Below are 7,998 nucleotides of genomic sequence, written 5' to 3' on the forward strand. Positions count from 1 at the left end.
GCATGCCTTGTTTAAATCTTTATAATCTACACACATTCTAAGTTTGTTCCCCTTTTTTCGGGACTACGACCACATTGGCTAACCATTTGGGATATTTTACCTCCCGAATGGACCCTATTTTGAGAAGTTTAGTTATCTCGTCCTTTATGAATGCGTGCTTTACCTCGGACTGGGGCCTTCTATTTTGCTTCACCGATTTGAACCTCGGGTCAAGGCTTAGCCGATGCGTCGTTATCTCTGATGGGATCCCTATCGTGTCTAAATGGGACCAAGCAAAACAATCTATGTTATCAATAAGAAATTGAATAAGCTTTTTCCTGAGTTCGGGGTTTAATCCCGTTCCCTGGTATACCTTTCGCTCGGGCAGGTACTCGATCAATATAACCTGTTCCAGTTCTTCGACCGTTGATTTGGTGGCATCCGAATCTTCGGGAACGATAAAAGTTTGAGGAGTTAGAAAATCCTCTTCTTCTTTTCTTCTATCCCATGCTTCCTCGATTCGGTCGAGGCTGATGGCTGTGATTGCTATTTGGCTTCCTGTTTACCTTTGATGCTCGACCTTTTCGAGGTTGATAACGTAGATATCGGCGTTACCTCGTCAACCGCAAACATTTCCTTTGCAGCATGCTGCTTCCCATATATTGATTTTACACCGTCTGTCGTCGGGAATTTCATCATTTGGTGGAGAGTCGAGGGGACTGCCTTCATGTTGTGGATCCAAGGCCTTCCGAGTAGGACTTGTACCTCATGTCGCCCTCGATCACATGGAATTTGGTATCTTGAATGGTTCCAGCCACGTTCATCGCCAAAATAATCTCCCCTTTAGTTGTTTCACTGGCCATATTAAAGTCGTTTAAGACCCGAGCTGCGGGCACGATATGATCTTGTAGGCCGAGCTGCTCCACGACCCTTGATCGGATGATATTCGCCGAGCTACCTGGATCCACTAAAACACGCTTAACCTGAACTTTATTTAATAAGATAGAAATGCCTTCTTCTTCATCATCATTGAATGATAATGAGCCTTTGGGCACATAATCTCGGGTTCGTTTCTCCCTGGTGATTGATACCTTAGTACGTTTGAATATGGGTCCATGTGGAATGTCGACCCCCCCCCCTCCCCCGATGATTATATGAATGATATGCTGGGGTTCCTCCTGTTCATTTTTCCTGTTGGCGTCCCTTTCTCAATTCTTGGCTCGATCGCTGAGGAACTCTCAAAGGTAGCCCTCATTGAATGGACGGGCTACCTCCTCTCTTAATTGCCTGCAATCCTCGGTCTTATGGCCATGCGTGCCATGATACTTGCACATAAAATTTGGGTTTCTTTAGGAAGGATCGGTCTGTATGGGTCTAGGCCACCTAGTATCTTTGATCCTTCCGATTGCCGATACAATGCCTGATGCGTCGATGCTAAAGTTATATTCCGAAACCAAGGTGCCTCTATGGGATCGGCATGCTTATCAAAACCACTTTTGCTCATAAGTCCCCGAAAATTCTGTCCTCGATCACTCATTCGATCATTCCGGGCGGAATTGCGTCCTGAACAGTTGTTTCTTCGATCTGCGGTATATGGTTGATATCGTTCTCTGTTCGACCTTGGCTGGCACTAGCTCGGTACCGCGAGTGATTTCTGGCTCGACCCCACTTGGAGTCCTATGTTGATTTTGCAACTGAGCGATAGCGGCCTGCTGAGCTTGTAACATCTCGAATATCACTTGGAGACTAACTCCTCCGTCTCCTCTGCCTTGTGTACCTTGACCACCAGATCGTCCTTCCCTGCATACACTCCCTTCGGGGTCCGCGCCTAGGTCCGTATTTAGAGCAACATGTGAACTCATATCGACTGGATCGGCAACCGGTGCTCCTCCGAGATTAGTCGGTGGTATCCCGGCTCCTAGAGCAATTACATTGTCATTTCACCGTGAAATCCGAGACCATCATCACCATGTATGGGTGCGTTTTGTGAGTTTGACATGTTTTAGCCTGAGAACAAAAATACTTGACAAGAACAAGTGTGAAATAACGTATGTTATCAGAATCAGCACTGAAACAATCACTATTATCCTTAGCCCACGGTGGTCGCCAAACTGTTTACCCTAAAATTCGAGTAACAATAAACTTATATTGTGGTTTTAAGGATATATGATTCAATCCGATACCAATTGAAAAATAAGGAATTAAATATATAAATTAGAGGATAAAATAAATCAAACCAGTATGCAAGCCAAATCTCGACCTTGACCTACGGTAGTCTCGAGGTGTGACAATAGGAATAGCAAATGATAAAGCAACTCTGATGAACAGTAAGTGAAATAGCAAGAAAGTAATGAGCGTATATATTCTTATCAGTGGACAATGATGAATACAAACCAATGAGATCCCTCTTTATATAATAGTGGAGTCCTAAATAAGGTACACTTCTAATTATGGTAGGAAATCATATTTGACAACTGATTAACCGCCAAGGATCAATCCATTCCGAAATTCACGCCAAGATCTTTGGTCTGTTGCGGGTATCTCGCTCCTTCCGTTACTGAACTATACCGGTATCATCTCGAAGTATGCCTTCTTCTGATCTCGTAAGCGATATTGACCTCGATCTTGGAAAGGAACATCGACCCCGAACTCCGTCCTGGCCTTCCGACGTGGTATTACTTTTTCCATCAAAGGATGAAATCGGGTATACATATGTAATACAAAATATATATTTGTATTTATTTGATATAAACACTTAAACAAATAAATTTTTAATAGCATTTTTTCACTTGGTTGATGGCAATGGGAAGGTACATAAAGACAAAAATTCCCTCTACCTTCTCTATCAATTTTTATTGGTTAAAAACTTAGTACTATACGGATCCTTATATAATTTATGAGAAAATTAGCAATACAAAGTTTTTAAAAGTCGTCAAAATGCTATATTAAAATACGTCGTTGCTATTTCTACAACTAACCAAACATGATATTGCAAATAATGAAGTGACAATAGTAGGTACTCTATAACATTCGACCTTAACCTAGGATCACATAATAAATAAAAATGTCTTAATACCTTTTCTCGTCTTGGTAGGTTGCATTAGATAAAATAATGTATGCATTAGCTTTGTGTATTAAACTGCATTGTTGGTACTCATATTGAACCTAGGTGTATTAGTTATGCAAGCATTAGTTATACACCCTATTTTGTATTATCTTATGCATAACTAATGCATAGAAAATCATGGCATTAACAATGCAGTGATTTTAATGCATGCATTAGCTTAGTTAAAGACAAAATTATCCTTCAAAATTTATGGTTAATTAAATATGTTATTATATTAATGCAAGTTTGAAATAATCCAAATAGCGAGAATAAAACTATATCCATAGTAAATAAATAAATACTTAGCATATTTTATTTTTTTATAAATAATTATTTAGTTCTATACTACAATATAGGTAGACAAATCAAATAATTTTTTTTATAACGTTTTTCATATAAAAACATTCCTCAACATATGTTTCTTTTAAAAAGGCAGAGTGATAGATTGTTTTGAGGGCATTTTTATAAACAAACAATTCTTTTAGAAGTTGTGCAATGTTTTAATACATCAAACCAAATAATGGATAAGAAATATGTCAGCATAACTAATGCTAGCATAACTAATGCAACCATAACTAGTACCAGCATTACTAATACACCCTATTCAGCATTATTCTTACGCATCCTACCAAATGACCCCTCATAACTAATCCATGCATTACTTATTCTTGCATAACTAATACATTAGGGGTCGTTTGGTAGCCGGTTAGAGAGGAATTATCCATGTATTAAAACTAGGATAACTTTATACATTATTGGGTTAAAATAAGGGGGAAAAAATTATCTCCACATAGAAGCTAGCACAAGTTATACAATGTTTGGTTGTTTTTTTCTCTTTTCCACGTAAAATATAGCATTGCTAATACGTGTTTGATTCATTTTTTTTTCCGCATAACTAATACATGTATACGTTATGAGAGAATTTATGTATTATTTATGCAGGGTAGAAGGTGGAATAACTTATACATGTATTAGTAATACTTGTATTAAAACACAAAATGACAAGAATATCCTCTATTCAAATTTGTACTTTTTTGTTTAAAAAATATATTTAAATATACTAACAATTTTAATAAAATAAAGTAAGCTAATAATAAATAACACTCACATTACATTTATATTAATATTCCTTATATAACTACCGCATAACTAATCCCCGCATAACTAATCCATGCATAACTAATCCCAACATAACTCAACCTTGCATAACTTATCCCTGCATAACTAATCCCTGCATAACTAATACATACCTAACTAATACTTGCATAACTCTAACCGGCAACCAAACTACATATATAACTAATACCTGCATAACTCTAACCGGTAACCAAATGTCACGACCCAAACCCCGCTCCGGTCGTGATGGCGCCTCTCGTGAAGACAAGGCCAGCCAGACCATTTCAGAACACCTCTTTTAAGCAGTTAGACAATTCATAAGCAGTTTAAATATGATTTCATGATATTAATTAGCGGAATTACAACCCGACACCGCCCTAATCGGGGTGTCACAAGTCACGAGCATCTATTAGAGTGTAAATCCAACTACAAGGTCTAAAATATACAAAACCGGAATAATGAACAAAAGAGAGAAAAATGGTGCTGCGAACGATGGCAGTCACCTCGCTAACTCCTATAACTCTGCCTCTGATCAGCCAAAACCCGCTAACGGGTGGATAATTACCTGCATCTGCACACGAGGTGCAGGGAGTAAAGTGAGTACTCCAACTCAGTGATTAATAAAGGTAAATAACAACTGAGCAGTAAGAAATCACGTATAACAAATCATCATGCTGTATAGAAGCAATATAAAACCCTTTTGAGAAAAACCAGTGAAACTATGAACTCTTTAAGAAATATTTGGCTCAGTTTAAAACTCTCTTTTAGAAATGTACTTTTACGAACGGTTATGNTAATAGTTCTTCTATCACCCAGGAGGCCTTCCTTGTCACTTCCAAGTTACATAGATTCATCTCGCAGTACTAACATACTCATCACATGGTTACCCAACCGTCACTTCCACTAATAGGGACAATACCGAACATGTAAGTTCAAAACCACGTGTTCACACACTCAGCACCTCGGTGCTCAAGCCATAGGCAAAGACCCGGCCTCAAGTCCTCCAGACTGGCCCAACATCAAACTCACAGAGATCACATCTCGCCCCTTAATCGGGGAATCACAAGCCATCAAGGCACATCTGATACTGAGCGCTCATGCGCGCATACAAACGCGTGGAAGGAATTTCAAGAGTTTCTTTTCAAGCTGAATCAAGGACGCACGATAAGAATTCAAGAATGTGAAGTTTTCCTAAAGGTTCTGCAGCCTTCGAGGATAAATACAGACGTCTCCGTACCGATCCGCGAGACTCTATTAACCTGCTCATGACTCGTGAGACCTAGTAACCTAGGCTCTGATACCAACTTGTCACGACCTAAACCCCGCTCCGGTCGTGATGGCGCCTCTCGTGAAGACAAGGCCAGCCAGACCATTTCAGAACACCTCTTTTAAGCAGTTAGACAGTTCATAAGCAGTTTAAATATGATTTCATGATATTAATTAGCGGAATTACAACCCGACACCGCCCTAATCGGGGTGTCACAAGTCACGAGCATCTATTAGAGTGTAAATCCAACTACAAGGTCTAAAATATACAAAACCGGAATAATGAACAAAAGAGAGAAAAATGGTGCTGCGAACGATGGCAGTCACCTCGCTAACTCCTATAACTCTGCCTCTGATCAGCCAAAACCCGCTAACGGGTGGATAATTACCTGCATCTGCACACGAGGTGCAGGGAGTAAAGTGAGTACTCCAACTCAGTGATTAATAAAGGTAAATAACAACTGAGCAGTAAGAAATCACGTATAACAAATCATCATGCTGTATAGAAGCAATATAAAACCCTTTTGAGAAAAACAGTGAAACTATGAAATCTTTAGAAATATTTTGGCTCAGTTTAAAATCTCTTTTGAAAATCACATAAGCCACTCGGGCCTAACTCAGTCAACAAAATCACATAAGCCACTCGGGCAACAATAAACATGATGCTCAGCCCAAAATATTATTGGAAATATCATTTCAAGTGTTAAAGCAAGTACACATGGCTGAGTTTTGAAAACAGTGGAAAAATGCATGACTGAGTTCAAGTATAAAATCAAAACAGTGAGGACATATCAACAACCATCCCCGAAGGGGTTCAAAAAGCTGGCACGAAGCCCAAATATGGCAATCAGCCCAAGTCATGATGATAACAAATAAGTTTCAGTCAATTACATAGTAAAATTATCAATCGGGACGGACCAAGTCACAATCCCCAAAGGTGCTCTACCCCACGCTCGCTATCCGGCGTGCAAGTCACCTTAATATAGCACTACGATGAGCAATCCGGGGTTTCAAACCCTCAGGATATCATTTATAATTATCACTCACCTCGAACTGGCGATATCTCTAGCTCACGACGCCTTTGCCCCTCGAATCGGCCTCCACGCGCGTCGAATCTATCCAAAATCAGAGCGAATACATCACAATATGCTAAGGGAACAATACCCAATCGAAAATAATCGAAAAATATCAAAAATCTCGAAATTAGCGAAACTCGAGCCCCGGGCCCACTTCTCGAGACTCGAAAATTTTCACATCAATAGGTTCCTCATCTCCTCACGAGTTCATACATACCAAAAGTACTCAAATCCGACCTCAAATGGTCCCTCAAATCCCCAAATCAAATTTCAAAATCTCAAGCCCTATTTCTTCAATTTTAGGCTTAATTTCCATGAATTTCTAGGTGGATTTCACAATAAAAACGAGTATTGAGATCAAAAATCTTACCTCCAATCGATTCCCCTCGAATCCCTCTTTAATCTCAACCAAGAAGCTCTCAAAATAATCAACCATGGAGGAAAAATGACCCAAAATCGCGGGTGAAATGAGATTATAACATTCTGCCCAGTCCTGTAGATCCTTCATCGCGATCGCGACCAAGGTCTCGCGATCGCGAAGGGCAAAACTCCAAGCTTCCAAAATTATACTATGCGAACGCGACAGGGACTATGCGAACGCGAAGCTTCCACACACCAAGCTATGCGAACGCGTGACCATACACGCGAACGCGAAGAGCAAATCATACCTGGACTCCAAAGTCTCATACGCGAACGCGAAGCACCAGATCACTACCTTACGCGAACGCGGACCCCCGACCGCGAACGCGAAGGGTAAAACACCCACCTTCTAAAAACCTTCTACGCGATGGCGACTGGCCCCTCGCGATCGCGAAGGCCAATTTCTCTGCAACCTCTGAACAACAATTTCTGCAACTTCCAAAGCAAAAAATGGTCCGATTGACCACCCGAAACTCACCCGAGGCCCCCGGGACCTCGACCAAAAGTACCAACACATCCTAAAACCTCATTCAAACTTGTTCCAATCACCAAAACACCTCAAACAACACCAAAACCATCAATTCACATCGAATTCAAGCCTATGTTTTCCAAAAATTTCCGAAACACGCATTTGATCAAAAACCCAACCAAACGATGTCTTGAAATTTTGCACACACATCACAAATGACATAACGAAGCTATAACAGCTCTCGGAATTCCATTCCGACCCTCGGATCAAAATCTCACATATCAACCGGAAATCGCCAAAATACTAACTTCGCCAATTCAAGCCTAATTCTACATCGGATTTCCAAAACCAATTCCGATCACGCTCCTAAGTCACAAATCACCTAACAAAGCTAACCAAATCATAAAAACTCCGATCCGAGCTCATATACAAATAAGTCAACTCTTGGTCAAACCTTTCAAATTCAAAGCTTTCAACTGAAACTGTTCTTTCAAATTCATTCCAAATTTTCCTGAAAACCAAAACCAACGATCTACATTAGTCATAATACATAACACGGGGCAAGT

The sequence above is a fragment of the Nicotiana attenuata genome, chromosome 8, assembly GCF_001879085.1.
Source record: "Nicotiana attenuata strain UT chromosome 8, NIATTr2, whole genome shotgun sequence".
Classification (NCBI taxonomy): Eukaryota; Viridiplantae; Streptophyta; class Magnoliopsida; order Solanales; family Solanaceae; genus Nicotiana; species Nicotiana attenuata.